This window comes from Periplaneta americana, chromosome 3 (assembly GCF_040183065.1).
Source record: "Periplaneta americana isolate PAMFEO1 chromosome 3, P.americana_PAMFEO1_priV1, whole genome shotgun sequence".
Classification (NCBI taxonomy): domain Eukaryota; kingdom Metazoa; phylum Arthropoda; class Insecta; order Blattodea; family Blattidae; genus Periplaneta; species Periplaneta americana.
Window position 1 is genome coordinate 94,628,274 of NC_091119.1, and position 15,514 is coordinate 94,643,787.

Genomic DNA, 15,514 nt, shown 5'->3' on the forward strand with positions numbered 1-15,514 from the left:
CTAAATATTGACTCTTGCAATAAAGTATATTTCACTTATATGTAAACTTTTATAACAGTTGCCTATGTAATTTTGCAATGTGCAAAAAATTGCTTGTTTAAATGAATGCTATTAACTATTAGAGATGAATTTAGAAATGTTAAAATGTTATGTTTTATTTAACGACGCTCGCAACTGCAGAGGTTATATCAGCGTCGCCGAATGTGCCGGAATTTTGTCCCACAGGAGTTCTTTTACATGCCAGTAAATCTACTGACATGAGCCTGTCGCATTTAAGCACACTTAAATGCCATCGACCTGGCCCGGGATCGAACCCGCAACCTTGGGCATAGAAGGCCAGCGCTATACCAACTCGCCAACCAGGTCGACATGAATTTAGATATATAGTGTATAATATACGTGAGAAACCATGGTATTTTCAAATACCTACGTAATTAGATTCTAGGTTGGACAAATAGTTTGGAAATTACAGGCATATAATTGAACAAATGAAGGCGTTTGTAGCTTGTTAGCAATAATAGCTATAGTGTTGTTTCATCCTCTCTAGAGATAGTATCATGGCTGTCCTTGTTTACAGATTATTTTCTTAAATTAACTTAAGAATGAAAACGTATTTACGTCAGTATACACTGTAACCGTTGGTTTCACTGCTACTTTTTTATTCAAAAGATTAAGAAAAAAGTAAAGTGACTTCTAAAAAATGTCACAAGCATACGTTGTGAACCAATCTGCGGTGTCCTGGATATGTTCTGAAGCAAAACAGTTCGGGTCAGGGGCTGCTCCAGTTTTAGGTCATCCTGAAACATAAAGACGTACCAAAAGGACGACATAGGCCTACTTAGACTCCTTCGAGAAAAACATAATGCGAAGGTGGTTAAAAAGTAGCAACAAATTGAAAATTTTGAGATACATAATTATTCAGTTACAGATTACAAATGATATGTCATTCTTCTACATAATTACTCTCCTTTTCAATACACTTCTCATACTATTGCTCCAGTTTATTTTATTCTATCAGATTTTTTTGTTATGCATGACTTCAGTCAGGAATGCACCATTTCTTTGACCTCGTCTTTCTTCTTTCTTTCTTTCTTTGAGTCAAATTCAGATAATTTGAGTCCCCACAAAGACACATGTAATTTGCCACGATTACAAATATGAGCTGGTGCTACAAAATCTTCCTTTTCACTTTGTACAGACTTCGGACTGCGCAGTCAGTACAGTTGGTGTGGTTAAAAATATCTTCCTAATGTTAAAAATTATAGCAGTTAGGGATCATAAAAACTCCCGTCAACACTATTAAGAGTGAAGTAGGCTATTACTAGCACTTCCGGTTTTTTTAAATCTAATTTTTATATGAAAATTTATTACTCATTCAAAATACGTGATTTGTTCACAGAATAATCAGGCATTACCTTATCTAAAAATGCTTGCTCTTTCAACCAATATATATTTTTTTCTGGCTGTATTTTGTTGTGTAGCACCTCGTCTGCAATGTCTTTAGGACTGAGAAAGTTGGATATATGGGTTTGATGATGGTAGAAGTGTGAATTCAAATCCGAAAAAAAAAAAAAAAAGATTCGCAGGCATTAGTAGTATGCAGTGACTGTGGCGACTGTGACCACATTTGGGTGGGGAAATGGTGTCTAATAAATAGTCACTATTTTGTTCATAGTAGTTCATTAGGTTTTATTGACATCAAGTCCTTAACATTCACTTCATCTGGACGAAGAAATGGTAGGCCTTAAACGTAATTCAACCATTTTTTCAATTTCACGTTCACCCCTAACAAACTGTTTTGAAAGACCGTGTCGTTGCACTTTTTTTGTGCCACGCTTGCCCCAAATGACATATACACCATTCAATTTTACTAGCCGGAAATACCGTCTCGATGGCTATCTTTGAGGCGATTTCAAAGAAAATGACAAATTTAGAAGAGAATATTCTTCAAAGCATTTAACGGTGTACGTAGGTTCCAAGTGCCTTATTCGGTAAAAGCGCAAATAACGAAGGTATGTTTATAGCGTGTTTAACAGGCCATGCACGATATAATTGATGAAAGTGACGGATATAGTACTGAAATGCCCTATCTATATGGACAATTTCTAAAATTTTCAGATTTATATATTTGTGGCGCACGAAAAATCACTAACTTACTTTCTGCGTCGTTTTCAAGAAGAAATCTTCGCCTCTATTTGTCTTTACATTAATTGAATTCAACACTTCTAGGACATCTCGTTTTGCTTTAGGCAATGCGGGATGTACACCTGATCTGGCAAATGTATATTTCGCCTAATAAGTTAAAGATCCGCTTATATCAGCTCATGTTCATTGTTTTGATATGCTGTTCTTTTGCAAATATAGATTATTTCTTGCACTTTAAAATAATTTCCCTGTGCTATGTTCGTATGATCGATCATGAGTAAAATCACACTTACTCACGTCGCATATTATTTTCTTCAGTTACCCTTATTACGTAAAATACTTCACTCTGCACCTACTTCGAACTCGAACACATCGCCATGTATATATATTTTTTATTTTATTGGGTTATTTTACGACGCTGTATCAACATCTAGGTTATTTAGCGTCTGAATGAAATGAAATGAGTCCAGGGTCCAGCACCGAAAGTTACCCAGCATTTGCTCGTATTGGGTTGAGGGAAAACTCCGGAAAAAACCTCAACCAGGTAACTTGCCCCGATCGGGATTCGAACCCGGGCCACCTGGTTTCGCGGCCAGACGCGCTAACCGTTACTCCACAGGTGTGGATTCGCCATGTATACTTGTTACTTTTAGATATATAATGAACATAAAATTCAAAATTATTGATCACTTAAGGTTGTTTACTATTTTCGCTGCACATCGAATGCACTTCCATCACGAATCAGAGTAGAGCAGACTAACAACATTGATAACATAAACTTGAGCAACCACTTTATTCTTGTTTACAATGCGTGATAAACGCAGGATAGAGAAGACTCTTATGAGTAATGACACTGAGTACCGGTACATAAATTTGAGCAACCCTAAAATTTACCGCAGGTAGCAGTATTGTAGCTACCGTGTAGGAGCGTTCGTTGTGAAGGAGAAGAACTCATTTAGACAAAAACATAATTATATACCCATATAGCTCGGCCTTATAGGATTTGAGGTTAACAACTTTTTCAGGTTTACTACGCTGCCATCTAGTTGTTACATAATGAGTCACGTCATAATTCCCACTTGAATTGCATTAGCGACTGTACTGCCATCTCGTGTTCGTTTACGGCGGATGGTGGCGATCCTGGCGGTTGTTCTCTTCAAAGTGCTGCCGATTTTAACATTGCGATGAGTTATCTGTTACATATATGATCTAGAACGAAAGTTCCTGCGGCTGCTGAGCTTTGCTGGCTTCGACTCCAATAACGTTGTGCTGTGCTGGATAATATTCACAGTTTCAGCAGGTTGCTGAATTGCTCCCAAAAAAGAGTGAACGTGAACTTTCCGGCGGAGAGTTGAGACTTGAACTTCTTGGCGGGAGAAACCGTGTGCCGTGTTCCGAAGACTGCCTCTTGCTTTCGGACTCATGTTGATGCATTCAGGTTTCGTCTCTGTGACGATACGTGCCAGGAAGTCTTCTCCTTCTAAAATGCTGTGCAAGTCTGAATACGAATGAATCATCTTGTGCTCGTCGCTCTGCAGCATAGACATCCACTGTGCACACAACTTACGATATTTGAGAACCTACGCGATCCGACAATAACAATTTACAAAGAAAATTTCTTTAATTTAATTTAATGCGCCTTTTCTGACGAATAATAACAGTGCGATTCACAGTCTGATCAGAGATGGCCGTATTGAGATATATATCTGAAGCGTTGTTTATCTACTTTTTAAATATCTCTATCCACTCGAACAGTCTTCTCTCATCAATAGAGGATCCCTATATTGTTGAAGCATTGTTCAATGAATTTCATTGGGCTTCACACCCTTCGACCACAAAATTCTTATGACTGCTAACTGCTACTCTGCGGTGCAAACAGCTATTGGCACTGCAGCTCCAGTGATGTATACGCTGCCTTCCCGATTACGCAAGCCATGCCATCTGTTGGACATTGTCAACACCTTCCGTAATATTAGTGACAAACTACAGATCGCAATCGCGGTTATTGACCTAATCACGATCATGTCTGCGGCGTGTACACATACGATCCCGATCAGGATAATCCTCTTTCCAAAAACTAGATAATCGTGCTGGTGCACGGCCTAATGGAACAAAATAATAATAATAATAATAATAATAATAATAATAATAATAATAATAATAATAATAATAACAATAACAATAATAATAATTATTATTATTATTATTATTATTATTATTATTATTATTATTATTATTATTATTATTTTATGTTTAGGAAGCTTTGCGTGACTCCTGTATGGAAGTTGTTGAAATCGGAATTTTATTTTATATTATTATGGCAGAGAAAAAGGAGATGATTAATTAATTCTATTCTGTATTGCGACGATATTGTTGAGGTTAGGGTTCATTTTTAAAGTACGTTATATTTTAAAATAAAGTACCTATAATAAAAATAGACCTAAATAAATTCCTATAATAAACTATAACAATATACAATAAAGAAATACCAAAAGTATGAACTGCATCTGTTGACCAGGAGGGACTATTCGTAAGAGAGTACTTTGTATTATCGCAGAGAAAAAGGAGATGATTAATTAATTCTATTCTGTATTGCGACGATATTGTTGAGGTTAGGGTTCATTTTTAAAGTACGTTATATTTTTAAATAAAGTACCTATAATAAAAATAGGCCTAAATAAATTCCTATAATAAACTATAACAATATACAATAAAGAAATACCAAAACTATGAACTGCATCTGTTGACCAGGAGGGACTACTCGTAAGAGAGTACTTTGTAGTATGTACACACATTTTCGATCATCGTGTTCAGCGCTATTTGCGATTAGAGACTGTACTCTGTCACTAGTGTGTTTAAGAATGCATGGGTTTGAAATGCCTTGAGTGCTCTTTTCTTCAAATACTGTCAGTTTGTTGTTACTTTTTGAGACCGCCTCGTACGTAGAACAGTTCATAATTTTATGATCGTGACGAAGAGCTCGTAACCGTACCGATAAAATTAATACTTCTTGTGACATTACCTATAATTTCGTTGTTGCAAAGAATCCTAGTAGTTTTGATTATGCTGTCTAGCACGTATAAATATTATTTTTGACGCTGCAGAAGCAGGCTGTTTGGCTGACATGGACAGTCTTCTATCTGGTGAGGATTACTATATGATTAAATTGCCATAACTATTTATGTATTAATTGTATAGTTCGGGGCAAAAGAATGTCAGATAATAGATAACATTAAAATACAAGGTGAGCCATAAAAACCAGGCACATTTAAAAGACAAATTTATATATTATTAAATTAATATTGCTGCAATTAAATATATATAATAATCTGTACACTAAAGCATATGCTAAATGCCCATTTCTGTTCAGTTCCTGTTTGAGATACAGTATGCACTCATGCACTCTTGTCTCGCACGGCATCCATCACTTTGCGCAACATGTCTTGAGGAATTGCTCCAATTTCAGCTTCAATTTGTTGTTTTAGCGCAGTGATATTGTTGGGGACGGGTTGTGAACACTTTATTTTTGAGGGAGCACCCCTCCCCCCCTCAAAAATCTCATGCAGTTAGATTTTGCTGGCCATGGCATATTGCGGCCTTCCAGGTGGTCGCTTCTTATTCGCTAATGCTGCTTCTCGAACATTTTTTATCTATCGTTTGATAGGACAGCAGCATTCAGTAGCGGCCGGTGATCCAAATCCTCGGTGAGGCCAGATGCAACTAGTTCAAGTGCCTCCGATAGAAAATGTTTATTTATGATATTAATTATTATTGTTGTTATATTATTAATATCATTATTACTGTATTATTATTATTATTATTATTATTATTATTATTATTATTATTACTAGTAATGAAAAATAATTTCACTCACCAAATAAGCTGTTATGCTCTGAGTTTCAGTGATTGTTTCAGTGTGATGAAGCAACCCATATTATGTGTAGAAAATTTCCCTTTCTTTCTTTTCTTTTTATTTTTTTCCTTTGACAGCAACAAACAAGGCCAACAGAGAAGTTTATTTTGTACCACATTACCACTTAACCATTTATGTTGCCCATACCAGGATGCAATAGAAACTCGCGTTTTAAGATTATCTGTCAGAAAAATTGCGATGTCGTAGGTATCTCGGTCGGCTCTCTCTTTATTTAAAACTTCCTTTCTTTCAATATTATTTCTTCTCGAAAAAGGACATTCCACAATGAATTAACTACACCAGCATTATTTCTCGCATTTGTTTCTGTTTATATTTTCCCGAAATACATAACAACATTGGCCCAGATTCACTACTGTACTACGAAGTACAATAGTACAACACCCTCGCTTAAGTCATAAACTAAGACATAAGAGGAGAGAATAGTGTAGGTCTCTGCCTGCCAAAGATCTGGAATGTTTGTTATTTATGGCCTGTTTAGGAAGACAAGTCACCCTATTCCCACCCCACTCTACCCTTGAGGCCGGCCGGCCCATGGATGAGAGGAGTGAAACCTGACCAGGCCAGACGAATTGTGCCTCAGTACAACGTTTTAAGCGCAACGTCAAAAGCCCGCGAAGACAAACGAAAATCCAGAAGCAGACCCGGCACGAGCGATCCTGGCCTCATGAACAAATTTTACTGCAAAACAGGTCTATATACATCACAAGCCAGACCCGGCACGAGCGATCCTGGCTCAGGAACCAATTTTACTGCAAAACAGGTCTATCTACATCACAAAGTTTTCAAATGCTTCTACAGCGATATATGCTTCATTCAAATAACTAATACATTACATAAAAACAAAATTTGATTTCAGTTAAGCCAAGTGACTGATGCCCGGCCTTACTTGCCTCAGTCAATCAGCCGCCACTGGCAGCATTACGATGAATGTTGGAGTGTCGTCGGAACAAGCGATGAGTTGTCCAAAATGATCCACTATTTTTAAAGTATGCCTCTAGTTACTAGTTATGGTATATTACCATAACATATATTCTGTAGGACCAAAAAAAAAAAAACAATACTCTTTAGTAGATTCTTCTAGCAACAGTGCATATTTCTGTACAGATTACTGTGCATATTACTGTGGAATCCCGGCCACCAAGTCACTCAAATGAGTGCGCTCCTTGTATAATGGCAGTTGACTTAATAAAATGTCAACATACATGCCCAACTTGGAGTCAGGCCACAAAGGGAAACACTGGAGGAGGCGGGGTTCGATCCGGTGCTGTGGATTGGACTTCGGCGTAGCTGAATGGTGAGAGCGCTTGGTACGTAGAACCGAGGACCCGGGTTCGATCCCCGGCGCTGGAGCGAATTTTTCTCCTCTAATATTGTTACCATAACATATATATTCTGTAGGACCAAAAAAAAAATCTTTAGTAGATTATCCAGTTAAGTTTAACTGGGTTTAACGGCCATATCTAATCCGTGGCTATTCAGGAGTAGCGATTGCAATCCGTGAACGTATTTCATATCAACAAAATCTTAAATCTCATGAAAAACTTGGAAGTCTTTGTTAAAGAACGCTTTGTGGCTGTGAAAACTATTCAATTTCGATGGGGTATAATGAACCAGTAATGGAGTGAGGTTTGTTTAGGGAGTTCGAAGTATTATTAGAAAGACCTGCTTGTTTCGTTATAAGAGTGTTTCATGCGAAAAATACACGATCAAGTCTTTAATCAAAATCGCTAGTCGTATCTCATAATGAATAATTGAGTCATTGTACTAAATACGTGTACTGTAAGTCATGACGTAAGTAGTTTTAATTTATGCGTTAGAGGTAAGAGATCATGAAAAACGGCGTCGAGGCGACCTTCACGCCATCCCGAATAAGTCCAGAAATTATTATTGCAGTTTCCATACCGACGGCGCGGCGCGGCTGTCCCCTAATCGGTCATGTTGACACCAGCGTGCGACCCAGTTGCCGGATGGGCACGTGACTACCATCTCCTTGGCACCCTTTGCGGAACACGAAGATGAGCAGTGCGCCCTTGAGCGCTCGAATGGGGCCACACTGCAGATTGTTGAGACGTCTTCGTCACTTCCGAGAGATAATAAAGCAGTGATGAGTCTTTCATATACAAAAGTAGGCTGTAGATGTTTGCTAATGGTTAACATCCGTATCGTGTAATTATGATAAAATGATATTCTTATGTGAAGTATAAAGAAAGTATTGTGACACTCGGCAAGCAATGATTGAAGATGTTGATTTAAGTACAGGTTCCGAAGAACTCTTAAGACCGAGGCGCACCTTGCACAGCTTTGAGGCTAAATCAGAGGATGCATTTCATTCATATCAAGTTAGTTGGCCTCTCAGGTTGCGCAGTACTTGCTGAGTGCAGACTCGAGTTCTGTCCGTGGCATTGACTGGAATAGATAATAATGCTGAACAAGATTGGGGGATAAGGGGTTTTCCGGGATTATGTCTTTTCTGTTAACTTCACAAATTTTATTTCACCAATGTAATGTTATTTGTAATTATTGTAATGTTATTATTGTATATTATACATTACCGGTCAAAAGTTTTCGATCGGCTATGAAAACAACTAGCCTATATGCTTTATTTCAATGTACAAACACATCAGGTAAACTAAATAAACCAACAAAATAAATATTTTCTCTCTCTAGCATTATGATATGATAGAATATTCAAAACGAAATCCCTGTTTTAACCATAAATCCATAGTTGTGATAGGTGATTGAAAACTTTTGACCGGTAGTGTATATCACTGTTACCGGGTGTATACCCAATTGTAGTATTAATAAATATATACAACACCCTTCTTTTTATCTTACATTTTCCTTCATTTTATTCCACTTGGCTTCATAAAATTATGGTATCGGGTAGTGTACGAGCTTGGGTGATTTCAAATATAGATGGCTATCTGTACAACACGCACGAACATGACCAGTGAACAACACATGGATGTCAAGGGCGAGACGAAATTATGTAAATACGATGACCGTTAGGTAACTACGTGAGCCGAGTGATATCTCCAGGGTTTAAAATCCACCAGCTGAAGTTCTGAAGGATAGTGGGCACAATTGATCGTATGGTTATATTGTTGAAGGATCTCCTGCCACCTTAGCGATATAAGTTAACAAGTTAATTTACCCGAAAAACTCTTCGTAGTCTTAAGAGTTCAGCCCTGTAGTCAGCCCCAACAACTTTCTAATAAGGCTCATTAATTAACACTAGACGTTCACAAATAGAAACACTGGCAACGTGATTGTGATGGCAGAAGACCGCTGCTTAAGACAACACGTGACAAACACAAGAGCAACACGTGACAAACACAAGACAAACGCGCGAGGAAGATAAATCCTGCCGGGAGTCGAGTCGAACCATGTTCTCTAAATTTATGGGCGGATAATTTAAGGATAATTATCACAAAAATAATTTAATATGAAAGGTACTGCCTGCTCTTCAGTTCAAGAGATTGGGTTGGTATAAATGGCGATTTATTCAAAGTTGTTTGTACTATTTCTATTTACTATGTCAGAAATTATAAAATTATACAAATACTCGAAACTGAAAACTTTCCAGACAAAATTATTTTGAGTCTAAACCGTCGATAACAATACATATGTGTTATTTGTCAAACCTACCATATTTTTGCACAGCACTTTCCACTCTTCATAAATAGGAGCTCCTCTAGTTGACCCACAGTACTCGCAGACGAGGAACCAATAGAATTACATATAGGAAAGGGAAAATGACAGTGGATAGGCCATTAAGAAAACCTGATTCCGCGATAAAAAAAAAAAAAGCTATGTATTGGAACCCTCAGGAATCCCGTAGAAGAGGACAACCTAAATTTTTATGTAGAAGAACTCGGACAGCAGGGCAAGACGTGAAGTGAAGGCGATGACATCAAAACGGGTCCGATGGCGAACATTCACAGCCGCACTGTGCTCCAACGTGGAGTGACAGAATATGAATGAGTTGACACATAATAAAATACGAGTACATTAGAAATATTATAATAATTAAATTGATACACAGTACAGCAAATAGCATTATAATATATTTTACACAATTTAAGTGTGATATATTTAAACTTTTATAAGTCGCGGGTTGCCAGATCGATAGGCTATGTTTAGACTCTGAGATCTGCATACTTTGCATCCAAACAAGAGGGATCATTTTTTATGTCAGTACAGGTAGGGCCTACTAGTTTACGCAGATGACATCGACATTATTGGCAGATCGGAGAGAGACATAAAAAGAACGTTTGTGGCACTAAAAAACTCAGCGGAGAGAATGGGATTGGAAATAAATGAAGGAAAAACGACATATATGATAGTTCAATGACAAAAAGAAACACACAAATGAAGGTTTCCTAAATATATATATGATAAAAATTTTAGAAAGATAGTTTCGTATACTTAGGATCCTTAATGATATTAAAGAAGAAATAAATAGACGAATAAAGAGTGCCAATAGATGTTACTTTACGCTACTAAAGTATTTCAAATCCAAAATATTAACAAGAGAAACGAAGGAAGACTCTATAAGACATTAATAAAACCTGTACTAACATGTGGAGCAGAGACATGGCTATTGTCTGTGGGCGATATGGCTAGACTTCGGATGTTTGAAAGGAAGATCCTGAGGAAGATCTATGGATCGACCAGTGAAAACGGAGCGTGGCGAATAAGATACAATAGAGAACTCTACCAATTATATGATTTCTCAGACATTATTACGGATATTATAGTGGCAAGACTAAGATGGGCTGGACATGTTCAGAGGAAGGAGAGAAGGAATTTTTTTTAGTTGGTTATTTAACGACGCTGTATCAACTACGAGGTTATTTAGCGTCGATGAGATTGGTGATAGCGAGATGATATTTGGCGAGATGAGGCCGAGGATTCGCCATAGATTACCTGGCAATCACCTTACGGTTGGGGAAAACCTCGGAAAAAACTCAACCAGTTAATCAGCCCAAGCGGGGATCGAACCCGCGCCCGAGCGCAACTTCAGACCGGCAAACAAGCGTCTTAACCGACTGAACCACGCCGGTGGCTGAGAGGGAATATGATGAGAAGGATAATGGAAAGCAGAGTGGAGAATAGAAGAAATGTTGGGAGACTGAGATGGATGGGGTTGAAGAGGATGTGAAATGATTGGGGATCAGGAATTGGTGGTATGTCGCTAGAGATAGGGACGCCTGGAAATCAGTTTTGAGGAAGGCTATGGCCCGCTTTGGGCTGTTAAGCCAATGATGATGATGATGATGATGATGATGATGATGATGATGATGATGATGATCTGCATACTTTAAAAGACACAATTTGTTGTTGGCAGTTCAAAAAAAAAATCAAGCGTGGTATGAGACAAGTTCAGTATACTCCGAAGATATAGCAGATATCAAATGTGTTGCAGATATACAGCACTAAAGCGGACTAAAGGTATAACATAAAATATAGGCCTATAAATCCGAATTGGGTCTAAGTTACGTTTAGTCTGTAGAAAGTTCTTAATTTTGATAGGAAAGTTCCGCATCTTGTCCAGTGAAGAGTACTGGAAAAATAGCGCTATTGAGGGTAAAACATACTGTCGTACATACGGCTTTGCAGCTTCACAAACTCAGAAATCTAATCTAATCCAATATATTCGAAGAGAGATATGCGTTTAAGCAAATTTAGCCACTTAAAATACTTTTTGTTAAGTTTATTTATACAGACTTTAACGTCTGTGATCATATCGCTTATGTAGGATCTTTGGATGTATCAGTGGGCCGTTTTTTTACTATTGTTGAGTTCCTGTTTCTGTTGACGTCATGTGTTGTAGATGACTTGCGTTCATGTACAGACCGATTATTTAGTCCTGACAGCTCGGCGACGCGAAAGAGGGGAAGTAATAGGAGTAGTAGGGAGAGCTCCGAAGTAGAGATAAGAGCGAGAGGTCAGTAAAGAAATGCAGTACAGCTTAACTGTACTGGAAACACACCGCTCTACCGCACCCGTAACATCCGATCGCTTTGAATGCAAGCGACTGACTAACCCGAACATCCCTTGGCGCAACTTAATAGACTCGCCTGACCCAGGCGCACATTGTCGGCGACTGTCAGGACTAAACTGATTTTAGATTTTGATTATTGTTTATGATATTGGTGATTGAGGCGATGATGAATCATGGTATGTAAATTTCCAATCCGACATTTGCCTTTGTGACTGATTGAAACCGTGAAAAACCCCAGTGAGATTGGCCGGCCATGGAGTTCGAATCCGGGATCTCCCGAGTCTCAAACGTTATCGTCTGAGCCACGTCGCTTGGTTTAAGATACTCATATGTAAGACTATAAAATGAAATATAGATTGGCTGAGATGAAAATGTTAGCCGCAAACTTTTTTTAATAACAGTTTTATAGTGCACAGTCAGATTGTGTAAGTAAGTTGACCTTCGAACTCCCCCGAAATGACGAAATAGATGTTTACTTGCAAATGAAGGGAATTAACTTGCCGCAGTGCGTGGTTTGGACCGCCCTCCTCCGACCAAATGCTCTGATTCCTCCGCGTTGCTCAAACGCTGCTGATTACATTATCGTGTCTTGGACAGCCCTAATTAGCACCTAACAACAGTCCCTTTAATCCCTGGGAACACGGAGGCCGGCCTTGTTAATCCAGGGCTTCCCGGGTATTACGGTGAAGGATAAAATTCTTGCAATTTCAGTCTGTAATAAGTTATTTTGATCAAGCTATCGTGTTTCACTTTTGTTTTATTGCGAACACACTGAAGCGTTGCACACAGTTGTTACGTGTCGTAATAAAAAATAATATATTCAGGGGTAACGACCGTTACTCGTGTTCCGACACTGAGCTCGGATGTATTCCAATCACCCTTGGGTTGACTACTTACTCGTAGTTGGAGTTTTCCGACGTTTGCCTCAACTGTAAGGTGAATGTTATCAGGTAATCCGATGACGGATCCTAAACTCAGGTCATCAAAATATCATCTCACTAGTACCAGTTTCGTCGGTGCTAAATAACAAGTCAGTCGATACAACATTTGATTTTTTAGACAGTCGCTCGAGAATCCCTAATGTATTTATATTTTAAAGAGAGTAACATTGTTAATTCATTCTCTTGCAATGGCGAACTTCTTATATTAAAGACGAAAGAGAATTACGTTCGTATGGAAAGAGATAGATTTCACAGCTTTCGGATATGTAGTAGGTTATGATGATTGTTTTGCTGGTTGTTAAATAGTTGTTTAAAGCTACGGCCATACGAGCTGTAAATATCGCAGATTTTCTGCCACAAATGTAGCTGCCATAATTGTCGCAAAATGGGTGCCCAGACGAAGTTACAAATACTGCTCAGTTTCTGCGTTAAATGTGCCACACTAACGACAATTGTGTAGTCTAGTTCTTTTGCGATTTGCATTATGTATCCATACGCATTTGTAAATTGACATTACATTAAATTATTGCAATTCTCTACTGTAAAAGTTTTTGTTGTTTCACTGTTTTTCAAGTGTTAATCTGTGTGTCTTTTACATGACATTTGATTTTCGCTTTCTATCTCATTGCCAAAAAATTGAAGCATGGCCATTCATTGTACGTGGTTGTTTGTACTTTCATTACAGTTTTGTTATTTGCATGACATTTATTCTTTATTGATTGTCAGTTAGGGGATAAGTCTTTTGACTTGTATATTCTTTGGCTCTCTGAGTCTCCTTTAGGATCTACTGAAGCGGAAATAAATATACCAATATAAATTTCAAGTTTAGAAATATTGATTTCGTAATTAGGAATTCCCAGTAACTAACAATTATTGTTAATTCATTTAAGGGGACAAGGTCTCGGATAGGCCTAACATGTCAGACGCTTGTTCCTAAGTTTTATTATTATTATTATTATTATTATTATTATTATTATTATTATTATTATTATTATTATTATTATTATTATTTGTTTCTAGAATTCATTTGGCGGCCGGATAGCTCAGTTGGTAGAGCAGCTGGCTACGGACTGGAAGGTCCGGGGTTCGATCCCAGGTGGCGACAGGATTTTTTCTCGTTGTCAAACTTTCAGAACGGCCCCGAGGTTCACTCAGCCTCCTATAAAATTGAGTACCGTGTCCTTCCCGGGGGTAAAAGGCGGTCAGAGCGTGGTGCCGACCACACCACCTCATTCTAGTGCCGAGGTCATGGAAAGCATGGGGCTCTACCTCCATGCCCTCCAAGTGCCTTCATGGCATGTTACGGGGATATCTTTACCTTTACCTTTTCTCTAGAATTCATTTTCCCCAATAAAAGATTATTCTTATTACGTGCGGGTAGTCTGTTGAGAAGGATGTTTTGTAGAATAACTTTACAGCGTATTTAAATAACTTGAAAGTTTTTCGTTGAATAAAGAGACACCGAGTATCACTTTATTATTGGCTTTATCGCTGATCATTGCTTGCTATTATTATTATTATTATTATTATTATTATTATTATTATTATTATTATTATTATTATTATTGTAAAATTACAAAAAGTTTCTACAGGCTTTCCTATGTGTGATTTAAAGACTACTAAATGCCAGATTGGGCCGTGATCTGATATAACAATTATTATGTCAAGAGAACCAAAGGAAGAGAAGTCAAATACTTCCAGTTTACAAGAAGTGATGACTTGGCTACAATATGTAAACGAAATGACAAACATACTGACACACCAAACTCACATCGCGACAACTTTGTAGCGACGTGTAGCCACTCAGCAGAAGAAATGGACCCGGTCGCATTCGATTTGCGGCACGACCTTGGAATGCGCCTAACAAGCCACATTTACTGCCGCGTCTGGCCGCTTGCATTTGACCCAACGCTGTCTATAATTCCAGCTACATTTGTCGCAGAAAACCTGCGACATTTACAGCTCATCTGGCCGTATCTTTAATGAGTGGAGTTCTGCTTGCCATGTAATTTTGGAATATACAATTATTATTACAACGAAAGTGATAAATATAATTAGGAAAATGAGTGAATCAGAAGTGAATTCCGACATAGAAAATGCAGCAGAAGCTGCGATGAATATGCTGATCCAGCAAAAATCAAAGAAGCTATACGAAAAAAAAAACGAAAATTTTAATAGTTGGTGTCAAGAGAAAAATGTGTCCAGTATTAGTGAAAAAGTGATTTTGGTCAACTTCTCGGAGATATCTTCAACATGTAAGTCTTCTACTTTATGGAGCATTTATTCTATGCTTCAGAGCACAATTTATGTTTATAAAAATATGGATATTAGTAAATATTTCTTGTGTCGTTGCATTCTTGAAAAGGAAATCAGATGGCTATGGCTTTTATATTTTCAGTATTTCTAATAAGCATGCTTAAAAGCACTTTTAGGCACGGACATTTACTTTTAAGCACTCTAATTTATGGATGCGGAAATCTATTACTT

At 37.8% G+C, this 15,514-nt stretch overlaps 1 protein-coding gene across 4 annotated transcripts in view; it reads left to right on the forward strand.

The window, feature by feature from the left end:
• LOC138696255 (U2 small nuclear ribonucleoprotein auxiliary factor 35 kDa subunit-related protein 2-like) overlaps nucleotides 1–15,514 on the forward strand; it is a 213,045-nt gene that overhangs the window by 87,196 nt on the left and 110,335 nt on the right. The window contains exon 11 of one of the 4 annotated variants that reach the window (XM_069820946.1): nucleotides 7,973–8,869. The exons of the other annotated variants lie outside the window; for them this stretch is intronic. The gene's annotated coding sequence lies outside the window, so the exon portion shown is untranslated. Of the gene's footprint in view, nucleotides 1–7,972; nucleotides 8,870–15,514 lie in introns of those variants that run through there. 4 annotated transcript variants of the gene reach the window in all.